Below are 17,173 nucleotides of genomic sequence, written 5' to 3'. Positions count from 1 at the left end.
TGGCATCCCAACATCGAGATACATAGTCCTCAGAGGAGAAATGGTGTAGCATTACTGGCTAAGAGTCTGGATTTGGAGACAGTCTTAATCTCTAATTTGCCACCATAACTTATTAGTTTTGTGACTTCGAGATATTTACTCAACTTTAATGAGCTCAAGTTGTCTGCAAAATGGAGATAATAATATTTATCTCATGGGGTTCCTGTGCAAATTTAGTGGTTCTGTAGAACTCATAGCATAGTGCTTGGCAGTCAGAAAACACTTGAGAAAGGTCTTTATAAAAGTATATGAAATAAGCTATTTAGTTAAGAAATGTGAGCCATAGTCTTACAACAGTGAGAAAACCACATGTTTCTGTCAAGAGGGGGTATTAGATCTAAATAATTTATTGTCTAACAGCTGGCATCAGAATTCCTAGGAAGGAAACTATCTTTGTGTTGGAAATTACCCTGCTGAGCCTGCTGGGGAATGGAGCTGGTGAGTCCTGAGAGTATGCAGCATGAGAGAAGTTAAAGGAGAGTGACGTGAGACAGAAGAGAATAGACAAAGATCATCCAGCCACAGCTCTCTGGACACAAAGAGACAGGCCATTAACCATTGCTCTTGGTAGAGGAAAAGAGTTATTTCTGTACTCATTGCCAAAGTCAACCTGAATGCACGTTCTGCCATCTTGCCGTGGCCATCCCTCCACTACACTTCACGCATTGTGGGTTCAGGAAAGGTAAAGGTTTTAGAGTGTGCCCTAATCCAATATGACCGGCATCTCGCTGTGCCCCCTCCTGTTTCCTTACTTTTCCTTCCATGGGTGCTGATCACAATCACACATCCCAGTAAATGTCCTGTGGGCTCTCCATGTCAGAGTCAACTTCTTGAAGAACTGGAAGGTAATAAAGCTAATCTACAGCTGATCACACCCATCAAGGAGCACTTGGGCAGAGCATACTTCACTCAGCATACTCCTGCCTCTGGAAAAGGGCACTCAGCCCTTAGGCCCCAAGGTCAAAGAACCTTAGCTGTGTGTGTGTGTGTGTGTGTGTGAGATATGGCGAGGGGTGGGGGAGGAAGAGAGAGAGAGAGAGAGAGAGAGAGACAGAGAGAGACAGAGAGAGACAGAGAGAGACAGAGACAGAGAGAAATAGATATGGACTGGGGTGTACCAGATACTCATACCTAATTTTACTTTCTGCTTTTACAAGGCAGTCATCACTAGATGTTTGAAACAAAATACCCATGAAAGGAAACACTTCAACGTTCTGACCCTCCAATAACAGTAGAGGGAGAGAGATGTAATAAATTTTCTGTCTCGAAGAATTTTAAAGCTTTCAGAGTATGTATATAAGTGGAATACACTTAAATAAAATGAAATGCAGCATACCCAAGCTCACAAAATGGAGAAAATGAGGGCAATGGTTTCTGATTCTGATTTAAAGAACCCTATAATTTAGTCACTCATGCATCCATTTATGTATTTCTCAAGTATTTATTTATTTACTTAGTTTTGGGGAAGATTCATTCCACTCCCCCTCCCCTCCCCAGCCTTATTGAGATATAATTGACACGTAACATTGTGTAAGTTTAAGGTATACAATGTGATGATTTGATGCACGTATACATTGAGAAATGATTACCACAACAAGTTTAGTTAACACCTCCATCATTTCACGTATTACTATTCGTGTGTATGATCAGAACATTTAAGATATGTTCTGATCATACACACGAATAACTAAAAACATGGAATGCTTCATGAATTCGCACGTCATCCTTGCACAGGGGCCATGCTAATCTTCTATCATTCTAATTTTAGATATGTTTTGCCAAAGTGAGAGTTATCAAATATTTATGGAGATCTATTCCGTACTAGATATCATGTTGGTTCTGAGGAAACTAGATGGGCTTATATTCTAATGAGGGGTTAGAGCCAGGAAAAGAAACAGGTAAATAAATAATCACAGCAAAATTCAAAAAGTTTGAAGACTTACTGTTGGTGAAGCTGTAAGGAAACAAGCATTATTAATTCTTGTTGGTCAGAGTAGAAATTAGTGGAGGACATTTGGCAATATTTATAACAATTGCAAACACACATACCTTTGGACCCAGCAATTTCACTTCAGCAAGTTTATCCCAAGGAAATCACGGCACGAAATATTATGAGCACAAGAGTATTCATTGTGGCATTATTTGTAATAAAAAAAGACTGCAAGCAACCAAAACGCCCCCAAATTATGGTACATCCGTATAATGGAAGACTTTTAAGCTGTCTAAAAGAATGAAGCTTGATAGAGAAAGATCTGCAAAATATATAAAGGCACAAATGCAGACCAGTGTAAAAGTATTTGTTTAAAAAAGAGGGAAGAATATAGTTATGTACATATACATAGGTTATTTCAGAAAGGATACTTATGAAACTGTTAACAGTTGCTTTTGGGGAGGTGATTTAGATATATATAGGATAAGATAATATATTCTTTTTACCATTTAAATTACCAATCATGTGAACATATTGCCTTTTAAAAAAAATAAATAAAAGTTTAAACTTTTTAAAAAGAAGTAATTACTTTAAATGAGCAAGGTAATAATGGAGGCATATATACAGTACTGTTGGGGTGCTAAGCAGATTTGTGTGTGAATTATAAGACGTCTGATGTGGGGGTGGTGTCAGACTAGCTATCCTTTACTATCCTTAGAATCATGTGCATCTATGAAAATAAGGGAGTATTCTAGAAGATGCCTGAGCTCCTTTCAAATGCCAGAATTTTATGATTCAATGATTTTAAGAAACTGAAGGAGAGTTGGGTACAGAGGTTTGTATATATGTGTGTGGGAAGGGGAGGCTTTAAAAATGACATGTTAGGGAGTACTCGCAACAACGGTCCAGTCGGCAAGGAAGACAGTTTATACATGCACGCCTTCATCACAGGAAGGGAGGCAAGCCGCCTTCGTATGCTGACTGACGGTTGTGGTCGCAGCTAGCTAACCACTCAGGTGCTGCTCTGCCTCTTTAAATCAAACCAACGCAAGTAAATTTAGTACCAGAAGGCAGAGGCTTTTGAATAATTAAAGGTTTTCCCTTTGTTTTCTTGATCTATACGATTCCATGAACACACCAGTTATTTTGTTAGCCTCCTGCTGTGGGAAAGATGCAACACTGTGGCCATTGGACTTTGGCCATTGTTGAAGCGGTTTGAAGGGAAAAAAAACTTAACAAAGATTTATTAGGTGATTTATCTCTGTTTTTAATAAACCAGGGGAGAAATGTTATGGGCCAAGGCTAGAGACAAAAATAACCTGCAGAAATGATGCTTGCCTGCGGCAAACAGGCCGATACGACGAACCGCCAGCTCAGCTTCTTTGCGAAGCTGGATCTCCCTCAGCGGTGGTTTCAAGCTAAGTCTGGGAAGGTTGCCCTCTTGAACAATGCCAGAACTGGGACAGGTCCAGTCCACCTGCCGAGCACACTCTGCCCAGCCTAATTCACTGGAGTTCACGGGCAGCTGGAATTCTGGGTACCACATCTATTCCGGTTTCTTGCAGAGTTTTGGTGACTTCTATGTGGTAAGATTTGCAGTGTTTCATTCCCAATCTGAACGGCTGAGTTTATGCAGAGTTCACCCATAACACTTTTCCACTTTTATTTCTAGCTTTCCTAGAAAGTCCTTGGGGTGGTTCCTTTAGGGAAGGGGAGCCCCATTTGTTAATATGTCTCTGGGCCACCTCCTGGGTGAGTAAGAATAATGGGTGTCTGCTGTACACTTAGGATGGTTTCCAGGGAAGGATCTACCTCGCCTCAGCCAGTTGCAAAGATCCCAGGTTCCCAAGTTCACGTATCACTGAGAAAGGCATTTCCTGGAGAGGCCTGGGGTTCAGCTAGACCCCACCCCTGCCCCCTGCCTTTGGCCCCTGAATTTCAGAGTGACACTGAATCTGCTTCTTGCCAGACTAGGTCTTCTACACAGCTCAACTACCCTTGCCCGTACCCCATATCTTAAAAATTTTTTTTGTTGTATTAAGATCGAATTTTTAAGTGTACAGTTCAGTGGCATTAAGTACATTTACACTGCTGTGCAGCCATCACCACCACCCATCTCTAGGACTTTTTCATCTTTGCAAACTGAAACTCCATGTCCATTAGACAATAACCACCCCCGCTCCCCTCTTCCCAGCCCCTGGCGACCACTGTTCTACTTTTCTGCTTCTATGGATTTAACTACTCTGGTTCCTCATATGAGTGGAATTATATGTTGTTTGTCCTTTTGTAACTGACTCACTTAGCATAAAGCCTTTAAGGTCATCTTTACTCAGTGTGTCCTGCCTCCCAGCCCCTTTTTAGTTTTTGTTCTGATCCCTACAGGCTATCTGTTTTCTCCTCCTCTCACCACTTACCCAGCCCCCCTCCCCCAACTCCTTATTCCATGTATTCTCTGAGGCAAGCCAAACCCTTAAACGAGTCGCAGAATGTGGCATCCACCTTCTACCAGACACTCACTCTAGAGCAGGGGCCCAGATCACATTCTTTAAAAGTGGGACTTTTGCAAGAATTGATTTTAAGGTAATATCCCGATAGGAGTGATAAGATTATCGAGAAAGAAGAGAGGAGGCAGTAAAACAAAGAGAGGGAGAGAAGAAGAAGGTATTCAAAGGGCCACCTCCTGACTTAATGGAACCCAAGTGCCCTCGGAGGCCACCATCCCCTGCAGCCTCTTCCAGAGAACTGCCCTTCATTTTAACTGCCCACACACCACAGCACAGGTCCCCCTGACAGCTGTCCCACCCCCAGACTGTTCCTATCCCACTTTTGTGGAATTGTCCAGTGTTTCCCACATTATGGAATGACAGCACCTGAGCAACGGGGTGGCAGGGGCTCCACAAATATTAATTCATTTCCTGAGGTCTTTATGTGAAATAGCACAGAGGGTGGGAAAGCTGTGTGCTGGTGCTGAGCCTGTGTGAAGGGGAAACATTACAAAACCCTATTAAAAATATTACCTTTTTAATCTCTTAATTTTCTTCCTGTCGGTAATATGAAGGTGGAAATATCAGGAAACCCATTGATCAAAGCTAAATGGAATTTATTTTTTTTATCAGTCCCTGTGGAGTGTTAATCAGGTGTCCTCCAATCACCAAATGGATGGCAGATAACTGTCAGAGAGCACCTGCTCAGGTTAAGAGTGACCCAGTTTTAATGGGACAACCGAACTCTGATTTTCTATTATTGTACTTAATGTGATTGGCCATTATTTCTAAGAAAAGGAAACTGCTGGCAGCCTCCCGTGGGATTTCTTTTGAAGGCCTGTCTGCAGCTTAAACTTGGCCGTTCCTTTCATCAGTTACTTGTCGAGTCATTTGTGATGAGATGAATTGGACACTTACAAACAAATAAGTTCTTTCCTACTTGATTCATCAAACAGTCTCTTTGTTGGCTGTTGGTTTTTATTTGTATTCTCAGTCTTAGTTACTGATTAATGAAATATTGTAACTGTATTTGAAATAACTGAGTTCCATGCCAGTGTTTATATGGCTTCCATGTTCTGGTGTTTTAATAATTTGAGGGAATGGGTAAGAAGTTATTTTTTTCTTAACTGCCGTCATAGATCAAAGCTGCATAAGAGCAGACTCCAGGGTGGTCTGGGCAGGGTTAAAAAGTTGAGAAGGAAGAAATGATTTGGTCTGAATGTTTTGGTGTCTTACTCAACCTCTGCTGCTTGGCACATTCTGAAAGCTGCCTCGAAAAACCTGAAATAGAAAAAGAACCTGAATAGAATCATTACTGAATTCTAGGGTACTGAGAGGTAACCTCATCCATCTGCACCTTGCCTCCTGCTCAACCTGCTTCCTCCCCTCCTTGCCTCTGTGAAAGGGATGATGTTGCTCCCCTTGGTAGACTCTTTCTATGCAAAAAGCTCTTGTGATTTGGGTATGTTCACTTTTGTCTCACCTAGTTCCCTGATGCTGTGGTGCAAGTCTTTATTTTTACAGCTTCCTTTTGAGGTGGAGAGAAGCTAGGCACTACCTGCATAGTGGATTTACTCAGCCTTCTTCAACTCAGAAAATGATCATTGCTGAGTCTCCCTTCATTCTTGTCTTCTCCATGCTTACCAAAAAGTTTCTTTACTGAAGACTGGCATTCTTTGCCCACATCTGCCTGTGAGATTTAATTTGTTAAGTACACACTTGAAAGGGGAAGCTTTGTGTTTGCCATTCCTCCCAGAGGAGGGTCATTTTGTGTTGGTATTTCAGAAATCATTTAATTTAGGGATAGAGAAAGGGTTTGCTTCGAAAGAACGAGAGTGGAATGGGTTAGGGGAATACGTGTGAATAGGGAGTGAAGTGCTTAAGAGCTCAGAGTCTGAAGCTGGACTGTGTGTTGTGTGCTGTTGTGTGGGCTCCAGCTCCTGGTGATTCTGTGAATACGTGATGCCTATGATGGCTTGTCCTTAACCGTCCTGCTTACTTCGAGTAAACTCATGCCTATGGCTTCTTTTATGAAGTCAATCCATCTCATATTTGGTCTTCCTCTTTTCCTACTGCCTTCTATTTTTTTTTTTTTTTTTACCAGCATTATTGACTTTTCCAATCTTGCTTTCTTACGACGTACCAGAAGTAAGACAGCTTCAGTTTTGTCAATTTTGCCTCCAGTGATGTTTCAGGATTAATTTGCTCTAGGACCCACTCGTCCTTTTTTCTGGTGATCCATGGTATCTGCAGAGCTCTCTTCCGACACCATAGTTCAAATGAATCAATGTCTTTTCTATCAGCTTTCTCCACTGTCCAACTTTCACATCTAGATATAGTAATTGGGAATACGAGGGTGTGGATGATGGGCTTCCTGGTTAGAATTCCAGTTCTGTCTTGTGTTAGCTGGGCGATCTTGAATAAATTATTTACCTCTCTGTGTCTCAGTATCTTTTCTCTAAAGTGAAATTGTAACAGAACCTTCTTCCTAGAGTTTTTATAATAAGATTACAGGAAAGTATACCATGTAAATGTTTAACATAGCACCTCAGTTAAGGCACTCTGAGTAAATGTTGACTATTACTATAATTGTCATAATTATCATTATCATTATTATTATCATGCATTGGCTAGACCATGAGCTGCTTAAGGACAGGGACTAGATTTACCTGAGCATAGGAGGGGCTCAGCAAATGTTTGCCGAGTGAGTAAACAAATGATGCTTAACGTTGATCTTTTCTGTTTGCCTTTTCTTTTAGGACTGTTTCTTAAGGTTTCTCTTTGTTTTCCTCCTTCAGTCTTAAAGACAATAAAATAATAGGTATAATTTTAGAAAGAAAAGAAGTTAAAATACTTACCTATGATCTCACCAAACTAATCATCCTCTGTTTTACCTATTTCGATCTCATCCTTCTTATAGTAGATTATTATTCAAAAAATATTTACTACCTTACCTTCACTTCCATGGGAAAAGTATATCCCTGAACAGTTGATGTTGTACTTGGCCATATTTCTTACATTAGTCTCATAGAGTGTGGAGTGTACTTTCTCATCCCTCTATTTTGGGCTCAGCCATATGATTTACTTTGATCAATTGGATGTTATAACGTGAGTAGAACTTGGAGTGCACTTGTGCAAATGGGCTTGCTTTCATGTTCCACTGTCATTACCACAAGAAGAGCTTCCTTCACTTGGCTGTTACCCTTTCAGCCTGAGCCCCAGAAAGGGCATGCATGGAGCCCTGAGTCCAATCTGCATCAAGGAGACAAGCCCGGTTGGACAACAACATGATGCAAAAGCTGCTCAGATAAGACCAGTCTAAATGTGTAGATCTACAGCTAAGTAGCAGATATATAAGTAGTAAGCACTTATTGTTTGTTATGCAGCACTAACTGACCAATATGCTTATGAAATATGAACATAATTTGTATATAGGCACAACCAAAACATAATAGTATTTTATAATTTACTTTAACTCACTATATAATGTATGATAGTTGGGTTTTTCTATGTTGCTGTACAATTTATATAATTTTCAATTAGCAGCATAATACTTGATCAAATTAATCTAGAAAATAATATAGTAATATTGACTCATATATTGAGGACTTAGTGTGTGTCAGGTACAGTGTCTTGTATACATTTAACTTTTTCAACAATCCTAGAAGGTAAACTTGACTCACTATTCAGTAGTCTCAAAGCTGCAGGTGGTGTGGCATGCTTTATGAACATGGATTCTGGAGCCAGACTTTGCCACTTCTGAGCTGTGTGACCTTGGGAAAGTCATTTAACTACTCATGCCTCAATTTCCTGCTCTATAAGGATAATAATAATAGTAGTACCTACCTTATGGAGTTGCAGTTGTGCAGTTTTAATGAGTTAATATACCTGTGCATTTAGATTAGTGCCTGGCCTATAGAATTTGTGTTAGCTATTTTTACCATTGAGGAAACTGAATTTCAACTTGCTCATATTCATTCAGTTAGTAAATTATAGTAACTCAACTGTGTCATCTAGCTAGGATACTTTAATGATTCTCATATTACTGAGCAAGTATTTGAATTTTTGGGGTTATTTTTTTTCTCAAAATTATAAAATAAGAATGCATAGAAAAATAAGTTGCCCAGCGAATGTTGGTAGTATACTGTTAAGCACTGTCCAGGGAAGCAGACACTTGGCTAACCAGCTTTGGATATTACGTTTCCACTGTTGAGTCCAATCTTAGGCAGAGAGAGAAATTGGGTTTCAGAGAGTTTAACACTTGGCCCGAAGTCTCAGGGTGGTAAGACGCAGGAAAAGAACAGCTTGGGTTTTCTGACTCCTACCCTGGGGAATGTTCATGGCACCAGTTTGTTTCTTTAAAAACAATCAATAATTGTTCATTTAAAGAGAGAAAGAGTGATCCATTGAAGATTAATTTTGCTGTGAGGCAGCATGACCCACTTAAAACCTAGCTAGGGTTTTGTTTTTCACTGCTGTAGCAAGAAACACTAAATAGTTCCCTTGCTTGTGTTTGGATTGGAGAGTAAAAGGTGAAGTAGGAAAATTATTCCTTCCTCCATCGTGAATAAAGAGACTTTTCTCTCTCCTGGACTTTTGAAGGAGGTCTGATCTCTTCTTAGATGTTAGCGTTCCCTATTGTTTTGAAAGCAGAAAGCCAGCAATGTTCATATTCCAGGGTCAAAAAGATGAAGCTGATGGTGAGGTTCTTTGTGTTGAGGATCTGAATCCTTCAATCACTATCCCAGTGTCCTACTGAATAGTAGGAGAGTGGAGTAAATCTTTCATACTTCCTGTGTTGAAAAGAGAGATGATGGATGCCAAGTGTGTGGCTGTGGATCCTTAGGGGAGGAAAGCAAAGTAAATAATGGTTCTGGTTGGCAAAAGATGGGCCTATTTCTCATTGGATTCCTCTGGTGTGAACCATGGGAAAAATGGCTCTCAGCCATGGGAGTGAAAGGGCCAGGGACCTGGACCCTCATTGAGAGGCATCCGGAGTTAGACTTGCAGTAGAGAGAATGGAGGGATCCTTTCTCACAGCACAGTGGCAGCCATGCTGGAAGCTGGACCATGCTTGGGATTGGCACCACCATCAGTTGTCCAGAAGCATCCATTGGCCCTGGAGCACCAAATGGCCATGGTAAGAAGCAAAAACAGCAGTGGCAGTGTAACCGTTGGGACCGATTTGAACTTCAGTGTTTCCCCAATGGCGGAGGAGGGGGGTGGATAACAGCATAGAAGTGTAGTTAGCATTTTTCCTTGGTTCTTCCTCATTGACACAGTGAAGAATCACAGGTCAGTGAGATTTAGAAAAGATTTATTAAAAGTATATTTTAGAAAGACAAAGCACGCCCCAAGGAGGCATATGATTTTAGCCAAGAGTTGTAACTAAGTGCTGTTAACAACAACCAACAACAACCAACAACAGTAAAAGACCCCTTTTCTTTCTAAAATTATACCTATTATTTCATTATATCGGGGCCGTGATGGGTGGTTCCAAAGGTGTTCTTAGGTGATTGGCAAGTGAGATTATTTTGATTGATACTTGGCTGCTATATAACACTGCCTGGTGTGCATGTATGTACCCAAAATTCTACTACCATTGGGATGTTCTTTGGGCATTCTCTACGCTGGACCCCTATTCCTTTGTTCCCCTGGTTGGTCATGTCTGACTAGCTACCAAACAGCAGTAGATAGCAGAATAGACCCCAGCTCTAGCAGTTGGTGGAAAAGTCAGGCTGATTCTTTTCTTCTAAGGTTTTTGACCTCAAAGTTTGTATTTTGTATAATAGTTCATGGGGAGATAGGTTCCTTGGGGTGGGGGAGGGGGAATAATCAGTGTCACTTCCAGTATGGTAGTGGGGGCAGGGAGGGGATAGCAGCAAGAGCTTGGGCTTCTTCTCATTTGACTTGGAGACATAAGAGAGATGAAAACACTTTTTACTTGAGTGTTGTGAAGTTCTCCAAACCAGTTAGTCATAACTCCTAAGAGCTGTTTAAGAGATCACTAGTGATGTACCTGTTTTTCGAATGGAAAAAATAAAGAGTATCTTATTCTGATTGACCCATAGTATTTCGGTTGCACTCCCAGGAAAACAATGGCTGGAGCTAAGGATATGAAATTTTAAGTGTGAATTGCTTTTACATCCAGACAAAAGCTACCAAACTTTATTCACATGGGAAAGTATAAAAAAAATCATGCAGAATATTTAATGACATGGAAAAATGTTCTTAACGTAGTGCCAAATGAAAAAAATCAAGTTCATTACCAAAATGTTCAGTGTGATCTTCTTTTGCAACACTAAATGGATAGATCTCTGCAGAGAAAAAAGTCTGGAAAGATGTATTCCAACACACTCACTGTGCTTATTCTTTGTTTGATGCATTAATGGGTGCTTTTAATTTCTCCATTCTGCTTCTTTGCACTGTTTGAATATATTTATGACAAACATGTATTGCTTTTGTATTAAGAAAAAAGTGCAGCATAGGTTTTTATTTTTAAAAACTGAAAGTAAATCTAAATAACAAGCAAAAAACCCTGCCACCTTTGTGTTCAGGATGGAGGAGATGGTAGAGCTCTTTCATCTAATGGGCGTGTAGATGTCAGGGCTGGAGGACAATGACTCTGCCTGTGGAAATGTGACCTGCAGAATAAGTTTCAAACAGGAAAGTGCTTGTGGGGTGACCCCTGGGGTCAGCTGCTGGGCTTACTGCAGATTCTACAGAGAGAAAGAGGCTCCAAAAGGGTGTGGGGTAGGGTCAGTTGGGTGGGTGTGTCCCAGTTTAAACACAGCCGCTTTGATGTGCTTCCCAGAGGGCTGGCACTGGAATGCACACCCTGCTCTCTCCTGCAAGCATTAGAGATTTTTAAACATCCGTCTCCAAAGGGAAGATCCATCAGCTTCACATCAGCCACAAAGGAAAGATTTACAGGTAATTTCCCCCTTTCCTTACAGAAGTGTGATTAAGCATATGTTTGGATGGGCTTTTTTTTTTCTCTTTTCCACAAAGTAAATAGAGATACTTTGCTTTTCTCTCATTCCTGGTGATGTTTATAATGCCTTTTATAGACACATACTGATGTTTGGTGCTTACACTGTGCTCTCCTCACATCTATCAGGAGAGCGAGGTGTATGGAATGTGCCAATCCCCATTCTGAGATGACTGGGAACTGTCCAGGTGTAGGGTTCTGGGCTGTGCTGGAGATCTGCCAGCACAGGGCTACTGTGGAGAGCATAGTGCTTCCTCCCAGGCTTAGCCCAGATGACCTCAAGTAGGGCTGGACTACGTGGTAAGGAAAGGAATACACCCCAGCTCCCATATTTTGGATCAATAAGCTAAGGGAATGCCTTGCGAGGCGATAGGGGTTTTAAGGCCAACCCTCCTTGAAAGCCCTTTTATTAAGACAACAGTGGCGCAGTGCCAAGAGCTTGAGCTGGAGTTGGACAGTCATTAATCTGAATCCATGCTCTGCCATAGACTGGTTGTGTGATCTTAGAAAATTTAATGTTTCTCTGAGACTTATCTTTTGACATTAATGAAACAGAAATTACCTTCTTGTCTCTGGCGATTGTATATAAGTATGCTAAAATGAGAGTCTTATCTGTGTATCAGCTGAGGTAGGTGCCAGCTAGGCCACCTAAGCAGGACTTGCTAGGAGGTATAAACTTTACCTGAGTACCTGCCTGAGACTCCTTAGAAATGCATGGGTGCTTCTTTCGGAATCTGACCTGCAAAAACCTCAAGGTCACAGACTAAGACTGCCTACTGCTCTTAGAGAACGAATGACATCTGCTTCCTGTGGACTAATGGGGCCACATGGGAGAAAGCAGCAGCCTAAAGGCTACGTGGGTAAGGGCAGTGGGAAGAGAAAGAGGTCTTTGTGGAGGCCGGTGGGAGGAGGCACCGTCCTTATAAAGGAAAAGGAGTTAAAAGATCCCAGTAATGGGCTGGGGTGGGATGAATGGCCTCTCCTTAGAATCTGAGAACTTGCCCTTGTCAGCTGAAAAAATAGTATCGACCAGGTGTTCTGTCCCAAAAAAGGATTTATTCAGGGAAAAAGAAAGGGCTGCAACTCACTCTACGCAGACATGGCAAGCCATGTGCCCACACACTGCACAGCCGCCAAGATGGAGGGGCATTTATAGAAGGAAAGAAGTAGAAGAGGTGCAGTTACAACCACGAGCTTTATCATTAGCATGGAGTTTTTTGCTGTTCTCGCGATGACAGAGCGCGAGCACTTCTCCCATAAGCTCTAGCTCCTCTCGCAGACCCTCGCGACTGAGCACGAGAGTTTAAAGTCTCAGTTATCTTTATCACCCGCATGAGGAAAACAGCCTTGAACAGCTTCCTCCGTGATGTGGAAACCATTGTGCCATTGTGCAGGCGCGAGCCAGGTAAGATTTTTCGTGCATCTAAACTCTCCCTTCCACACCGACTCTGGAGGAGCAGAGGATAAAGCCCGGGGAGTGGGGATAAAGCTAGAGGAGCCAGACCAGAAACACGGAAAAAGCCAACCACAACTCCTTAGGTGCGGTAGGCTTCAAGCCTGCATCAGACCTGGGATGGAGGAGGAGAGGGAGTTGAATTTTAGGTAACATTTGGAGTTTTTATTATTACATTACAGTCAAACAAAATGGAATTTAGTCTGTTTTGTGATTATAAGCGATGGGAGGATTTTTTAATTATGTGAAAATGACCACAAATATGGAGTTCACCCGTTTCCTTCAAAGGACAGGATGAATCAGCCCCACAGAGTGGTTTAAAGGTGCAGAGTTGAGGAAATAAATAAAACTAATTCCTAATTGTTTATCGTATTAGGATTTTTCAGAGAAACACAACAAATTATACGTATGTAATTTATGCTTATATAGATTAGACAATTAGAAATTAGCTTTATTCTCTTGTTTGTGTGTATGTATATATATTCCACATATATGAAATTTTAAAATAAATTGGCTTAAATGATTATAAAAGCTAGCAAGTTCAAGACACCTAGTGTGGACCAGCAGATTGGAATCCTAAGGAAGAGCCAATGTTGTAGTTCAAGTCTAAAGGCCATCTGATGGTAGAATTTCCTCTTGCTTTGGGGGAGGTCAGTCTTTTCTATTTAAACCTTCAGCTGATTCAGTGAAGCCCATCCAGATTATGGACAGAAGTCTGCTTCAGTCAAATTCCATCTATTTAAATGAGAGGAGTGGGGGATAGGGGAAAAAGGTGAAGGGGAATAACAGGTACAGACTTCCAGTTGTATAATAAATGAAGAATGTACATCATAGGGAATATAGTCAATAGTATTGTAAAGACTACATATGGTGACAGATGGTTACTAGATTTATTGCAGTGATTACTTTGTAAGGTATGTAAATGTTGAATAGCTGTGTTGTACACCTGGAACTCATATAATATTGCATGTCAACTATACTTTAATAAACAAATAAAGTAAATTAAAACAAGAAAGGTTAACCTCATCTAAGAACATCCTCACAGGAACATCTAGAATATTGTTTAACCAAATATCTGGGCACTGTGGCCCAGCCAAGTTGACACTTAAAATTAACCATCCCATCCACTGAGTCCCACACATCTATGTTATTTTCTGAGGCTACATTAATGGAAATAAAATCTCATAGAGTACACTTCTAGAGTGAAAAGTTTATGTAAAATTGTAAGATTTTTAAATATGTTGTCAAATTACCTTCCAGAAAGTTATTTTCTAAAACAAAAAAATTTTAATTTTACTGTGCTGTATGAAGCTGCACAATTTTATAATTCTCCATATCCTCATGAACCCTGGATATTATCTTTATGAAGATTAGGTTTTATCTTAAAATAAAAGGACTTGCTAATGTGATGGGCAAAAAAATGGCATCTCGTTGGAATTTGTGAAATTTACCATTTATTAGCATGTTTATTGACCATTTGTATTTTAACTTTGGCTCTTGACCTCTTCATGGTTTGTCAATTTTTCTGTTGGACTCTTTTAGACCAGTCAAATTTAAATATGTGTTTTAACCAGCACCAATCTTCAAAAGAAGAGGTACATTCCAAGTAGCACTGATTTACAGCTCAGTGAAAAGACAATCTTGTGAGCCTTGCATTTACTTTCCCCATGAGGAAAACAGAATCTATGCACATTCCTCTCCCACTAGACCCTTTTCAGGCTTAACAAAACAACAGTAGGTATGAGAAGTAAGCAATCTAAGGACAGAAACTCTAAAGAAAAAAGCCAAACTTAAAAAAGAAAAATTAGTTGCCTGTGGGATGGGCTCATCTTATTACAGTATGGCCCTAGGAGCAGAAAGGGGACAGATGGTTATTCTGCAGACAAGGCGGGACCCCAGAGACAACTGCTTCAACATTTTAGGGGTGAATTATTCTTATCACCCTAAGGCGTCAAGAAACAATTCTAGCATTGTTGACAGCATTTTCAGGTCCTGGCCCAACATTTTTAGAGAAAGGTCTTAAATTATTTTGTCATCAAATCAAGCTCAACTCTATCTTTCAACAGATGATAAAAAAGCTCTTCGGCTACAGAGTTTTTCAGAGGAGACTCAGTTTGGAGAATCTTGTAAAAAAGAATGTTTGTTCTTCTCATCATTTCTTACCTTTAGAGTCTTTCTGAGGCTTAGGTAATGGAAGGTCAGGGGGACAATATGTGTCTCACTGTCTTCCCTTGGTATAGTCAATGCAATATGGGGTTGGGAGAAGCTGCAGTATGCTTCTTATTTTACCTTTCTTCCCCCAAAGTCTTGGGCAGCCCTTTGAGTTATTGAAGGTCCAAAATCCCTCAAAACCCTCCCAACCCAACATAGATGACAACTTAGGTGGTCACTAGTATTTTCAATAAGCTAAAATTGCAAGAAGGAAAGAAACCAGAATCCTTGGAGTTATGTGCCTTGGCTATTTTAGAAACTTTTTGGAGCCTATTTCTAAGGGCTCTGGTTCCAGAAAATAATTAGCAGCAAATGGAAGCACTGCAGGAAAGCCTAGGGGGCATTGGATAATGTCCATGGACAGTTAAGTAAGAAGAGTTTCTTGGAAAACTGAACCAGCATCTTGTACCAATTCCATTTTCTTGATTGGCTCCTGGTTGGGTGCTTGGAAGAGAAAAAATTGAAATTTGGCTTTTGTGGAGATAGGGAAAGGAGAGTACTAGTCATATAATGGAGTAGGAAATACAGTATTTCTATGATTTCTCAGCAGTCATGCTTGCTCAGTTGCTTTCAGAGTCTCACTCTCTTAAGTCAAACAGTTTGGTAAATGTCTTAGTCCAGGCTGCCATAACAATATCATAGACTGGGTGGCTTAAACAAAAATTTTATTTTCTTATGAATCTGGAGACTAGAAGTCTGAGATCAGGATGTCAGCATGGTCAGGTTCTGGTGAGAGCCCTCTTCTTGGTTTGTAGATGGCTGTGTTCTCACTGTGTCCTCACAGGGCAGAGTGAGCACAGTGCAGGATGGATAAGGAGAGGGGGAGGGGGAAGGAGAGGGAGGAAGCCCTCTAATGTTTCTTCTAATGAAATGGCACTAATCCCATCACGAGGGCCCTAATTACCTCGCAAAGGGTCAGTCTCCAAATACCATCACATTTGGGCTTAGGGCTTGGACGTGAATTCAATACGAATTTTGGGGTGATACACAATTCAGTCTGCAGCAGTGAAGTTGATGAAAACAGCATTAAGGTCCTGGTGTTGTTCCCATTGCTCCTTCTGTCTCTTCCATATTTCCCATAGTTTCTTTGCTCCTTTGTGTGTAATGTTAGATCTTGAGGCATAGATACTGTCTGGTATCTTGCCAACTAAGATAAGGAGCTGAGGGTATTATTATAGGACTTCTCACCTTTCCTCATTGTGAAAGTGATGTTATCTATATTTTTGAAACTTGTTAGTATTTCTTTAGCCCATTATTCTTCATGGCCCTTCATGGATCAGTGACTTGAACCAGGCCAAGTACTCTGGTGAGCAAATAAGAGCAACCCTGTGTCCTCCAGCCCATTTGGGAACAACTGGACCAGCTGTGGATGAAGTTATTTTGCAAATGGCTAAGTAATAAGTATTTCAGTTTCTGTGGGCCACATGGTCTGTCATAACTAATTACTCAACTCTGCCATCATATCATGAAAGCATCCATAAGTAATATGAATGGGGCATGGCTATTTCCCAATAAAACATTCTTTACAACAAAACAGACAGTAGGCCAGTCTGGCCCATGGATCATAGCCTGCCGATTCTTGAGTTATACCCTCTCACTCTGTTTCTTGCTCACTCTTTGCTCCCTTCTCTATTCCAGCATTGACTTGTCCAATATCTTTTTGATTATTTTCATTTCCTTTGTGCTCACAACGAGTTTCTTTGTATCTGACTTTGGAAATTCCCCCATATTCTCTGAAACTTCCTGCTAGTTGTTGGTTTGGGTAGTCCCCTGTCTGAGGAGTGACCCCTAAATCCTGAATTTGGTGTGCTGGCCCCTGGTCTATGGCAGGCAAGGGATATCAGACCAAACAAGGTGGTTACTGAATGTTTTTCTCTCTGCTTTGGGTGGTTTGGGAATTTGGATGCCCTGCACAGTGCATTACATCCCTGAGGAGAATCTGGAGCCCATAGATCTATGACCATCAGTCTAATCCTGGTTGCCAGGCACCTGTAGCTATGGTAATCCACTAGGCAGCTTGATTTAGGTCTTGATTGCACAAATCTTTTTGGGTAGGAATAAGATGG

The 17,173-nt window shown here is 40.9% G+C and overlaps 1 pseudogene; it reads right to left on the bottom strand.

Annotated features, from left to right (window-relative positions):
- Positions 1-1,728: 1,728 nt before the first annotated feature.
- Positions 1,729-1,828, bottom strand: LOC112470316 (annotated as a pseudogene).
- Between the last annotated feature and the right edge of the window lie 15,345 nt (positions 1,829-17,173).

The sequence above is a fragment of the Pteropus alecto genome, unplaced genomic scaffold (assembly GCF_000325575.1).
Source record: "Pteropus alecto unplaced genomic scaffold, ASM32557v1 scaffold10, whole genome shotgun sequence".
Taxonomy (NCBI): domain Eukaryota; kingdom Metazoa; phylum Chordata; class Mammalia; order Chiroptera; family Pteropodidae; genus Pteropus; species Pteropus alecto.
Note: the sequence above shows the minus strand (reverse complement) of the source record. Positions and strands in the feature narration are given on the sequence as shown.